The sequence below is a fragment of the Aythya ferina genome, assembly GCF_964211825.1.
Source record: "Aythya ferina genome assembly, chromosome: 2".
NCBI classification, from domain to species: Eukaryota; Metazoa; Chordata; class Aves; order Anseriformes; family Anatidae; genus Aythya; species Aythya ferina.
The window spans coordinates 19,231,371-19,244,598 of record NC_140297.1 but is presented as its reverse complement, the minus strand read 5'-3'; the positions used below and the strand labels follow the sequence as shown (position 1 = coordinate 19,244,598).

At 39.6% G+C, this 13,228-nt stretch overlaps 1 protein-coding gene across 4 annotated transcripts in view; it reads left to right on the top strand.

Moving 5' to 3' along the window:
• The first annotated feature begins 5,089 nt into the window (after window positions 1-5,089).
• ARMC3 (armadillo repeat containing 3) overlaps window positions 5,090-13,228 on the top strand; it is a 62,833-nt gene continuing 54,694 nt past the window's right edge. For 3 of the 4 annotated variants that reach the window (XM_084510390.1, XM_084510389.1, XM_084510387.1), the window contains exons 1-2: window positions 5,090-5,156; window positions 9,722-9,765. The gene's annotated coding sequence lies outside the window, so the exon portion shown is untranslated. Of the gene's footprint in view, window positions 5,157-7,884; window positions 7,934-9,721; window positions 9,766-13,228 lie in introns of all 4 variants that reach the window. The other variant, XM_084510388.1, reaches the window with a different exon arrangement.

Here is a 13,228-nt window from a genome sequence, read left to right as displayed (position 1 = left end):
CATAGTCTCTGTGTTCCTTCATCAACACAAGAGGAAGGCCTCTGAGAACATCTGATGTCAATCCTAGGATGTCCAGGATGACACTTAGTAATATGCTGGAGAATTGATTCAGTTTAGCTTTAAGAAGGATCTGTGTCTTTGAAAACAAGTGATGCTTTAAAATATGTTTGCTAACATGCTGTGAAAACATTTAGGCAGAATTATCTGATATTTTAGATGTATGGTCAAAAAGGTGATTCCTTCAGTCAACCCTTCCTTCAATCCTTCCTTACAGTCATCACTTAACATCTCTTGACAACATACAGTCTTCAAACACCACCTTAGACAGCAGGCTTCTATATGTCCATTTATGTTAGCTAAGCTGTTGGGTTTTATAAAGCAAAAAATATAATTGGCAAGGTGACTTAAAATACAGCCTCATTTTCTTAAGATACACATGCCCTAAGAAACAAGTGTGCCACCTACTGATTCACCAGATATCACTGAGGCATACTCTTCCTAATTTTGTATTGCTTCTGTGCTGCAGCAACTGTATTTGAGGACATTAATGAACATCAGCTCAAAACACTCTGCATGATAATGTCCTGTCACTCAGAAGTATCCTGTTTCATAGCCAGAATTTCAAGTATAGAAATGCTAAGGTATTTTCAAATGTATTTAGTCATTTCAGTTAAACAACCAAATTGGTTTCATTTTATGAGTTTATTTGGAATCATACAGGAAGTCTATGACAGAGCTGAGACCTCAGCTCCAAGATTAAAACTTTCACTGCTGAACCACCTGGAATGTCGTATCAAAGCAAAACCTGCCAAAAAATATTCCTGCAGTGGGAGGGCACTTTTGAGTAGTCCCAATCCATCCAATCCATACCCTTGGTGAAGGCAGGGTGCCTGCAGAAAATGAAGACTTACAAATCTCACTTGCAAGCCAAAAGAATGAAAGGCTTGTTCATTTTTTTTATTTATTTATATTTTTTTTTCTAGAGAAAGAGGTCAATTTACATCGATATTGGGTATTTTAATGTGAGAAGTAATATACCAAACTGAAATGAGATGATGATATGTTGTAAATTCATTATTCCCAAAGCCAGCTGCTTCTTGTCAGAGAAGGAAAGCTCCTTTTAAGTGTCTTCTGAGACTGACATAAAGCAAGCTATATGACAAGACTGTATGTACTGTATGTCATCATGCATTTCTTAAAGCATAAAATATGAGTGATTTTTTTTTTTTTTAAATGGAAAAAAGAATTATTTCAGACAAGCAATCCAGCAAATAATAATTCCACTTCTGATGTTTCAGGAAATGAGAAACAACTCCCCCAGTGGTGCTTTCAGTAACACTAGAAAGATAATTTGAAACACCTCAACATGCAAATTTCCAACACTTAAATTCAAAAACTACTTTGATTTAGCAGTAGCTTATGTGCTTAAAGACCTTACGAAATTAAATATTAAAAATGTTGTTCCATAATATCTTTCAAATATGTTTTTAATCCACACTTGATTTATTTTTGCAGAAGCTTTAATTTAATTAAAATGATAGGACATTTGGCGCTGTTCCTTCATAGGAAAGCATACAAATTCGGTAGTGGCTTTGTCATAAGCTAAATCATCAGAAGAAATTTCATTAAAACATGTAGTTAATAAAGTCCTTATTCACTCTATTAGGTATTTAGTTTCTAGAAAACTCTTTAATTTCATAATCTCCTATCTTTAATGCAATCTGTATTATCCTGTTTCGTGTATATTTTTTTAGTGCTAGAATAAATTAACTTTCAATAAAATATTTCTGTCATTTGTGAATATTGGTCAAAGTTGTGAATTTTCATGACATTTTGTAACTGTTCTCATTAGTCGTCTTCCTTTTTCTCCTTATTAGTATGTTGTTACTTAATGACACCCTCAGAATATTTTCACAACATTAAATTAAAAAAATGTTTTCCTTGATATATTTGTACAATTGTGCCAAAACATAATAACAATACTGCAATTATATGGCTGTCACACAGTGCTTGATTGCCTCTTACCCATGGTAAACACAAATAGAAATAAAGACAGAAAAGATAATCTCTGCAAAATTCATTTCCATGGCATGACAATACCACTTTTATTTAGACCGTGGAGTAAAGTAGGTAAAGTGCCCACAATGTGCTCACAGTCTTTAACTTCCAGTCACACAACTGAACAGAAATCCGTACTGGGCTAAAGAACACAGAAGGGATGTGCTCAAATCTCACCTGCCGTGGAGTCAAAATGCCACAAGAGCACACACCTGGAGGTGCTTCAGGGTCCTGGAGGTTAGGCTCGTAAACACCGCATGAATAACAGAGCTGTGGAGAAGCTCTGAAGCATGCTCATCTTTCCCCAGGTCATCTGTTGCTGTTCTTCTTGCTGTTGTCTGTACGCCTGTCTACTTCACAATGCAGATGCATCCTCTTCATAGAGTTCGTGTGACTGTTTCCTATCTGTACAAAGCACTTTAATCTTCAAGTAACTAAACCCTTTGTTCCAGGACTGTCTTGAAACACAGCAATTGTGCACCTGATTATCACTTCTCTTTTCTCTCTCCCTCTTCTTTCACGTGGATTCTGCATTGTCAAAAGTTTGTGTGACAGTTTAGATGGAAATAAAGATGTAACTAAGTGGAGATTAGCCAGAATTATGGTTGAAATAGCCATAAGAACAATCACCACTGAGGATATGTAAAAGAAAAGCTATTGTTATGGAGACCATTGAGTTTCTGGTGAGCTCATCCCAGCCAGCAACTATGCATCCACCAGCAACTTGCTCACTGCTCACACTCAGTGGGATGGGAGAAAGAATCGGAAAAGCAAAAGTGAGAAAAAAAATGTGGGTCAAGATAAAGATAGCACAATAAGTGAAACAAAAAAAAGGAAAAATAAATGATGTAAAGGCACCAGCTCTGACAAGCAGACCGATGCCCAGCCAGTTTACAGGCAATGCCTACTTTGGTGAGACTACCCCCAGTTTTTATTGCTGAGCTATATTAGTACAGAAAAACGCCATGGTCAGTTGGGGTCAGCTGTCCCAGCTCAGCCTCTTGCCCACCCCCAGCCTCCTCACTGTGGGGGCAGTGTGAGAAAGAGAAGGCCTTGATGCTGTGCAAGCACTGCTCAGCAACAGCTGAAACACTGGAGTGTTATCAGCACTGTTTTAGCCACAGATCTACAACACAGCAACATACTAGCTGCAGTGAGGAAAATTAGCTCCATCCCAGCCAGACCCAGCACAGAGTTTAAACCCAAATCTTTGCCTTCTGTAGTTACATTCATCTCTCCTTACATTTGTCATCTGCAGTACCTGTTTAGAAAAATAAAGACCCACAAGAAGTTTTTGAAGCAGGTGACTTGCCTCTCTCTACCAAGCAGCTACATTTTTTCCCCCTTTTTTCCCTGTCTCTATTGTAACTATCAAAGATCATGATTGTAATGAAAGATCATGAAAGTAATGATTGTAACTATCAAAGATCAGTGAGACTTCATGGAGAGTCAGTCAGTCTGAGACTGGCTTTAGATCTTCAGTGTGATTTCTCTGGTTAGATACAGATCAGTATAAATGGCTCCGACTTGTTATCGCAGCTGTTTCTAGTGAAGGTGATCGTAAATCTCTATACGTTTTCTACAGGAGTGGTGATGGTAAAAGTGGAACAAGACACCATTATGTATGGGGCTTGTTTACAACTAAAAATGACCCACCAACTCTTCTGCTACAACTGTAATCACATTTATCACAGAATAAACCAACAAGGCCTGGACCTATTTGTGCTACGATCTCTGCAGATTGATATGGATTATAAAAATAGAACTGAATTTATACTTGCAGTGCAATGTAATAAAAAATCTGGGGAGAAATGAATGAGATATGTGATAAAAAAGAGATCACAGGAGAGAGTTAATAGTAGCTGTAATGTCTTTACCTATTATTACCCGACTTTGAGGTCCAAAAATGATTATATTTGCCTGTTCCCATTTGCTTCTGCAGTTACTGATGGCAATTAAACTGCATTTTGAAGTTAGAAAATGTTATTCGATTTCAGAATTTGGCTTAGCATTCACTCCAAAACAGCCTTAGCTGGCAAAAGAGAATACGACAATGAATTCTTGTTCTGAAAATAGCACAACTATCTGGCATGGCTTTCTCCATCATCAGCCCAAAGCTGATAATAGAAAGGAGATAACTCTTCTAGTCCTCTAACAAAGCTCTGTGCTGGTGTCTTAACTGCGGGGCCACCACGCATGATGCTCTAACAGAGATTTGCCTCTGCCTTGCTCTATGTTACATACTGTTTTGTCTGCTTGCTCCCAAGAACCGACGGCTTTTTCTTTTCCCACAAATGCTCTGCAGACAGTGAAACAAGAATAATATGAGCCAAAAAAGAAAGGAAGAAAGGAAGAAAGAAATAATATGATGGAAGGATGCACAGGGGAACTTTTAGTTTTTAAACAGATGTTATATATTTATTAATTTTCATAAGAATTCAGTATTACTTGTGTGAGGAACTAGCCTTTCTCTTTCATTTAGAGAAGTTAAGGATTTATTTTTTCATCAGTACCCCAGCCCACCTGTATTAAAGACTTAGCACTTCCCTAAAAGAACTGCCACTTGCACTCCTGAGTGGGGATAAATTGCAAAGGGGACTCAACTGCGTGCCATTATTTGCCATTTTCCCCTCTCCCACGGCTGCTTACAGCAAAATCTAGGGCTAGAAGCGGGATCCTCGCTTCCCTCTGCCCTATACCCTCAGCTCCCCCCTCCAAAGCCCTCCCCGAATTCCTGCCCCGCCACACTGCGGCCAAAAACAAGCAAAAAGCCGCATTTCCAGCAGCCGGGGCGCGGCCTGGCGGGGGAAAGGGGGCGGCACAGCGCTCTGCAGTGACACGGGGAGGGCTCCAGGCGGCGGCAGGGCCACGGGGAGCCCGCTTGGACCCGCCGCCGGGCGGCTGAGGGAGCCGAGGGGAGGCGCGGGGGCCGCCATCCCGGGCTCCCCTCAGCGGCGCCCGGCCGCGGGCGCCACCTTCCCGCCCGCCGCCCCGCGCATGCGCCGCAGCCGCCTCCTAGCAACAGGGCAACGGCGGCGCCATCGGGGAGCGGGGCCGGGGGGCTGAGGGGAGAGCCGGTGGCGGAGGAATAACGCCCGGTTGGTGCTTTATTTCTAAAGGTTTCTTTCAGGCTTACTGCTGTGCCTACACCAGTGAGGAAAATAGTGCAGTCTCAGGGTTATAATAAAGCTGTGAGGTTTACCTGTGGAGTTCGTGGGGGACAGTAACGTGAGAGGTGCCGCACCTAAGGCTGTGCGGATAATAGACCAGAGGGGGGAAAATGAGAGAGACTAAAACCTTAGAGACAGGAGTTTTACCCTAAATACCGCTAACAGGTGGCTGGGCTGTGGGGGAGCAAATCTCACCGAATTTTGGATGTTTCAAAGGTTGGGGGCATCTTCAGGCAGGCATCACAACACCAAGTAGGGGCTTGCTGGCAGAGGAGCATCGTCTGCAGAACAGAAATCTTCCTTTGTAATCTTGTTACTAGCCTGAATTAGTCATCTATATAACATACTCCAATACTATATTATCTTAACCATTTTTAGGCTTTTGATTATTGTTGCTGTTTTCTGATTATCTGAGTTAAGTGGTAGGTCTGCCCTTGTAACCATAAAAATCATGAATGTGATAGTGACACACTTGAGGTGTTTCCAATAGTATAAATATTTAGTGTAAGTAACATATTTTGCTATGTGCTAGTAAAGGAAGGGAAGTAATTGACAAAAGCTCAGACACAATACGAATACAATAAACTGGTCATGAATAAATGGACGTTGAAAACTAGAAAAGGTCTCGTCCGAGCAATCAGCTCAGCAACAGCTTTTCAGTGAGAGGAGTGGGAATAAAATACCTTCTTTTTTTTTTTTTTTTTTTTTTTTTTTTTTTAAGGTAGAGCGTTAGAGTTATCTGGTGGGATTAATGGGACGTGGTGCATGTGACAGGCAGGAATGAATCTGACCATTCAGAATGTCACGTTCAGCCCCATGTCCCTACAAAGCTGGCAGATGGAAGCATTTGTTTTAAGACACGTACATTGGCACAACTGCTTAAAAACTTCAGCGTGTCTTTAATTTTTACTTGTCTTTAAAATGTGCTTCTTCCAAAGGCAGACCAGCTTTGACTTCTATATGAGAAATGTCCTGCTATTATTCTTCAGGAAAAGGTTGCATAACTTCTCTCTCTCTCTCTGTTTTTTTTAGATTAAGCCAATTTTTCTTAGACTCTTTCTCATGGGATGTGGGATTTCACTGTGTCTCAGACATTTAAAATCACACACATAATTTCTAAAAATCTCCTTCATTTGGGTTGTCACAGCCTGGATTCTCCAAGGATAGATCCTGGGTTTGATGTTATTTAATATATTCATTATAATTTGGAAATGAACAATAACATAGAGAAATCAGAATTTTCTACTGAGATGAAATAGTTTGTATTAATTAAGACTTAAGAAGGTTGTTAGAAACATCTGAGAGCTATCCTGATTCTGCTATCATGGTGTATCTGGTAACACCATGGTAAATAAAATTAATTGGTGGTGAATGGAATATAGTTTATGCTCCCAGGAATATTTGGAACACTGTATTCTTCAGTAGTGAACCTGAGTTAACTGTTACCTACTGGGGAAATGACCTGTTTACCATATGTGGATGGCTTAGTGAAAATCTTCGCTGAAGAAATTGGCTAAAAATTAATCCTCAAAAAGATGTAATGTCACTGTAATAAATCAGTGGTGCTCTAGAATTGATTATGGTATTCAGGGCTAGGTTATTCATATCTGAGAAAGATTTAACAGTCACAGAGGGGCTCTGAGACAAGAAACATATATGTCTGGAAAAGCTGTATGGAAAAAATAATTAAGACCGTTTAGAAAGGTGATAAATCAGAATGTAGAGGAAATTATAAAAGAAAGTAGAAAGGATCAAGTCAGGGTATCTTTTAACTAAATTTGTAATACAAGAACAAAGGAATGTTGTGTTGAATTGAATAAACTGTTTACATATTTTTTAAATCTAAGGAGTAGTTGGTTGTAAAGTACACTTGACAATTGGACCTGTGCCATAGTGTGTCATAGAATGAAGAGTAAAGGGATTAAGCATTTATGTGGACAGTAAAAATAGCTACTATTGTGAGAAAGAACATAAAAACTTCAGGAGATCTAAACCTTTGTACTTCAGGGAAATAAAAAACCTGTAACAGATGGAGGAAAACTGACTTTTGGGATTGGTTTCATGAATTTATCAGAAGCATTTGGCTCTTATCACCGGAGGCAGGATACCAGTCTGCCATGGAAGACTGTTCTTACTCAGTGAAGGAGGGTTTTTTGAGCTGAGGCCTTTCAGTTGCTCTGTGAGTTGTAAAGAATGCCGTCACATTTGTTAATTCCTCTTACTTCGTTTTATGAATGTTCGTTCATACACCGTCTTTCATACACTACTCCTTAAGCTAAGGAGTGAGATACTCCTTAGTTAGTGCACCTCTTGGTGTGCCAAGAAGTTCAGCTTCAGAAAACAGTGAATCGTGGTCCTTGGGCAGCATGAAAAAAGGCACTGGTATCAGGAACTACTGTATCAAAATTTTATTGCGAATTTTGCATATTTTTACAGCATTGTGTTAAGGAATCAAGTAACTTGGATAACTTCAAAATCTAAGCATCTGTACTTTGGAATTTTGAAAGTAACAGCTGAATGTTAACGTGATACTGAAATGCAAATAAGCAGTACCAGTACATCCTGAAAATTCTGAGGTTTTAAATAAGTAATTGTATTATTCTTTAGCTCGCCTAAAATTCCCCTCCTTTCTCTCCCCCCACTTTCTTTCTCTCAGCTATTTGGTCAACCCAATACCTAACTGGAAACTCACTTTGTGTTTAAAGGTATGGAGTACTCCACTCCGCATCTCTCAGTATTTCGTTAATTGTTTTGTGATTCCTTTGCTCCATATGATTTCGTGTATTATTTAGAAACAAATAGATCATTAAAACTCTCAGAATGACCAGAGTGTATTTATTTATTTATTTATTTTTCTGGAACGGGATTGACTTTGTTCAGCTGAATCAAAATGAAAGATACGATCTTGAATCTGTGAACAGATTCTAGTGAAGTTGGGCTAGTTAACATCTGTTGCACGGTAGCTAATTCTTCACTTAATCCTCGTCATTTCTTGCCTAATATATGTGTAAGCACAGATAAAACAGCTAGCGGATTCGAAGGTGTTGACTTAATTGGTCTCATATGTGATGTACTATTTTCATACAGCATGTATCTTCTGGAACCAAATACTAAATTTGGCCTGGTATCTCTCTTTAACTCTTTCCTTCTCTGAAGCCAAGTTTCCCCAGTGTATTAATGTTTGTAGACTTCATAGAAGAAGAAAACACGGGGTAGTTTGGTTAAGGAGAAAGGGGAATCTCTTGGTCTGCAATTAAGGAGTAGGACAGATGAAAACCAGAAGAAGGATTTGGGAGAAAGAAATATGCAAATTTCAAGATAATTACATAACAACGTGGAATAATGACAAAGTTGTCAGAGAATGATGAGAAAGATGAAGATGTTTAAGCTGCCGTACAAAAGACGTTTGTATGTAGTTCATGGATTCAGGAAGGGAGTGAAATTGTCTGCTAATGCTGGGATTATAAGTTTGTCATCTTCCTTTTGATTGCACTGCAAGGCAGCAGATCTAGCATGTCCATACAGAAATCGATTGACATCATCAGTGAGGTGGACCAGTTTATAGGCGGTTTCCACTGTTAGCAAAGAAAAAGCTTTGAGTGTCTGAGACAAGAAAAAACAGCAAGACTTCACTTAAAATGGCTAGACAGATTGACATTGGTTAAATATCACTTGGTTGTTCTAAAGAATCTTGCGTGTTCATCGTTTTTGGGGAGGAACTTGACAATCAGGTGCTAGCAATGTGTTGTTGCAGCAAAGAAGGCTAAATCTGTCCTTGGCTGCTTTATGCAAGGTATTGCCAGCAGGTGGAGGGAGGTGATCCTTCCCCTCGATTCAGCACTGATGAGACCACGCCTGGAGTAATGTGTCCAGTTCTGGCCTTGGCAGTACAAGAGAGACATGGACATACTGGAGAGAGTCCAGTGTGGTAGGGCCATGAAGATGATGAAGGGACTGGAGCGTGTCTACTATGAGAAAAGATGGAGAGAGCTGGGACTCTTCATCCTGCAGAAGAGAAGGCTCAGCAGGGATCTTATCAATAAAGATTCCCCATGTATAAATACTGAAGGGAAGGTGCAAACAAGGCAGATCCAGGAACTTTTCAGTGCTGCCCGGTGACGGGACAAGGGGCGGTGGGCACAAATTGAAACACAGGTCCTGTCTGAAGGTCAGGAAGCACTTCTTTACTGTGCGAGTGACAGAGCACTGGCACAGGCTGCCCAGAGAGTTTGTGGAGATCTTCAAAAGCTGCCTGGACGTGATCCTGGGCACCCACATGTAGGTGGCTCTGCTAGCAGGGGGTTGGACCAGATGGCCTCCAGAGGTCCCTTCCAAGCTTAGCTGCGCTGTGATTCTGTGATCATGGTCAGGTTGTAATAACACAGCTTCAGACTTCCTGAAAGCATGGTACTGTCAGATCCCAAAGGGGATTTTGTAATAAGTAATGTATTAGAAGCCTTTCTTAAATCCTCCTTTGCCCTGCTTTTCCATAGGAATAATTGTTCTCAGGAGGGACTTCTGAGTCTGTGACAACGAGGTAAGTTCTGCAGTCATCTGTGTCTTTGACTTACTCTTGCACGTTATCTCATGTCTCACTAACATTCAGTATGTGCAGGGTCTTAGGTTACTGTGTCAGTTATTTAAGGGCTTAGAAAACAGAAGATGCAAATTGAACAGGTAGTTACTTTGTAAATGTGTTGTATAAATTAAAACCAAAATAGTATGGCCACCAAGTGCATGCAACAGGACTCTGACAATGTCAATGTACACCCCATACTGTAAAGGAAGTACTTACAAAATTTCATTATTTTGACTAGTACAGCCACTGTAAAACTTTCCACATATTTCAAAGTCAGATTTATATTGAAAAAATACGTCTTTTGTTAATTATCTTTTTTAAATTAATGCTCATTATCTAGCCATTATCTTGTATTTAAAAAATAATAATAATGAACTGTGCACACTCACTAGTGAACAAATGTATTGACAAAAAAGGTGTTAAAATCTGGTGATAGGTGTGTTGTTTTTTTTTAATTTAACAAAGTCATCTGTCATAGAGCATAAAACTAATACTCTGCTAATCCAATAAAGCATTTAGTCATCTATAGTTAAAAGCAGCAATGTTTAACGTCTCCCAGCTTCTAACCAGTGAGATCGAAAGCCAGATTTATTTATTTATTTTGGTATAGTGGGTAGAAAGAGGTGGCTGTCTCAGATTTGCAGTGTAGGAAATGATTCACACTGTGCAAAGAAGTTTATAGAGCAAGACAATAAAACAAGTACAGGAATCATGGCCATCATTATCTGCAGATCTGGTGCTTAGGATCTGTTCCACTGGGCAGGCATCTACAAGAAATCTCTCAAAAACTAAATACATTTTCCTTATTTTATTTGGAGATGCATAGATGCCAGGTCATGATACAACAGCCAATAGGTTAGAGGGTTCTGCTTTTGAACTAAAAAGTACACATTCGTGACCTTCTTTAAAGTCATTTTCCATTTACAGGCAAAATATCCTAGTCACGGAGATGTTACTGGAGATGGGCCTGTTCCTTCAGCCCCTTTAAAAAAGACAAGGCTGTGTTATGTCGTCTGCCTAGTTCTGCTAATGCTCAGTCTGCTGTGATAGCATCAGCCAGGCATAGCCTGGCATGTGGATTCTTGTGGAGAAACAGGGTAATATGTCTATCTCACTGATTTTAGTCAATGTATGAGCTAGCAGCTCTAAACTCTGGCTTTGGTCAGAAGAAAAAATGGTCCTTTTTCGAGGTGCAATTTACCTGATGAATTTTAGATACATACTTTAGCTTGAGCTGCCTATTGGATGTACTGACTAGACCTCCACTGACTGTAAAGGAGAGTGACTAATTTAAGTACCAATGCTTGATTGAGTTTACTGGACCTCCACAGAGTTTCTGGATACTGAATGAACTGAATTGAACGGGTTGCTCAGGCTGGGGTAGTTCTGGTCCTGTAGAAAACCAGGAGGCCCTTGTGGAGTTCAGACTGAAAGATGGAAATGCCACAGCTGAGGGAAAGCTTTGGGGGCTGCAGTTTGTGTAGGAATGAGGATGTAGTTAGACCTAACGACTGCCCTGCTGGTTGAGGGACAACATCTGATCATATCACCCCACTGGAACTGGGTGGGAGCAGATTAGAACAGGCTAATTTATCTACTAAGGAAATCAGTGAATTCCAGGTGGAGGACAGGAAGTAGCACAGAATGATAACTTCATAGGCTGCTTGACCATGCGTTGGCTACATCTGTTTTGTTAAAGTCCTTTATTACCTCTAGCTCTACGTGATTTAAGCAATCAACCCTTTAATCTCAAGACATATGTGAAGAATTACACTCCTTCTAGAAACTTAAAAAACATGAAGTAGAGAATATTACTTAAAGAAGAATATTCTTTATTTTGTTATAAAGATTTAATTACATTTAGTCACTAGTGAATAGAGTTTTAGCTTTTAAAGTAAGACTTTCAGATAGCATAGACCCAGCATTTAATTACATTGAAAAATATAAATCCCATTAAAAATTTGTCTGAATTCAAAATATTTAGAGTATCAAGCTGAGAATCAGATACACATTCTGTAGGTCTACTTAGAAGAAGACTGTACACAGCTATGGAGAGAGAGGAGTTTTGAATAAGAAGTGGACTTATGGGCCAGTAGCTTTTCAATACATGAACTCAATGATTGTCTGAGATAATGAAAATTGAATACGGAAGGCACATTTTTAATTTTCAGTAAGTCAAAGAGTTCCACATGCATCATAGCAGTTATTCTCTGACTCAAGGCAGAATGCAGAGATCTTTATAGGGACCAAGCTAACACCAACATCTGATGGCAGAAGGCATTGAAATCCAGAATAAAAACTGCAGTAAGAAACAGCCTGAAGGGCATAATCCACAGTAATTATCCAATTCTCTGTGCTTTTTGCTGCAGATGATACCACTTTTTTAATACCAAGGAACCAAATGTTTCTGAACATGGAGAAAAACTTTCAAGTTGCCTGACAATGTTCTTGGATATTAGATACAATTATAGAAGCGTGAAGAAATATTTACAACTAAAAGCTGTAGTGATTCACGGTGTTGGACTATGCATAATTATTTGAATCTGTGAGCATTAAAAGAAAGTGGTGCACAGTTATATGTTAATTGGTCCCTAACCAAAACTGTGCTCTTTGAAACACTGAATTGTAGTGTGTTGTGTATTCATACATGTGCCTGTATATGTGTGCAAGGGTAAAGCAGATAGGAGCCAAAGAATCTTTGGTTATATGGATCTTCCTCTCAAAACCATAGTTCGTGACCAGCCTATGAGGTTCTAAATTTCAGATTTCTAAATTTCAGAATTTTCAGACGTGCTTATCAGCTCGTATCGCTACTGCTGTGTTGTAGTTTCTTTGGGAGGCTAGTAAAGGAACAATACCTGAAAAAGGTCAGAGGATTCAAGGAAAGCTCCAAGTTTTTAGTGAACACAATAAATTATAGCACTGTGTTTTGTAATCAGCCAGGCAACAGCTCGTATTGCAGGAGATAGTAATCTCATATACCACAGGAAAGCTGTCAGGGTAGTCTTGGCTGAGGGTGAAGGTGTGGTTTCCCCTTGAGAACTAACCAGGGAGTTACTCAGGGGTACTGAGTGCACATTTTGCTTTTACAGAGTGTTAAAATGAATCTAAATTTGGCATAACTTGGGCTATGTTGTGTGCATAGCTAGTGCTAGTGGGTCGTGTTGTTCTTTACTTTTTTGCCCGTAGCTTAACTGGAAGGCTCTCGGCTGAAGTTTTGCAAGCCATATGAAATTAGGTCCACATGGGGTTATTACATCCACATGCTTCAGAAGCTGCTATTAGATGCAGCTGAGAAGGTCTTCCAGGTTCACTTGCACATGTGCTAATACAAAAAAAAGCAGAAGCCAGAAGTTGGACTTGGTGTAAATAATGTAACTTTTAAAAAATCAGTGAAAATTGTGCTGTGCAAAACTGTTTC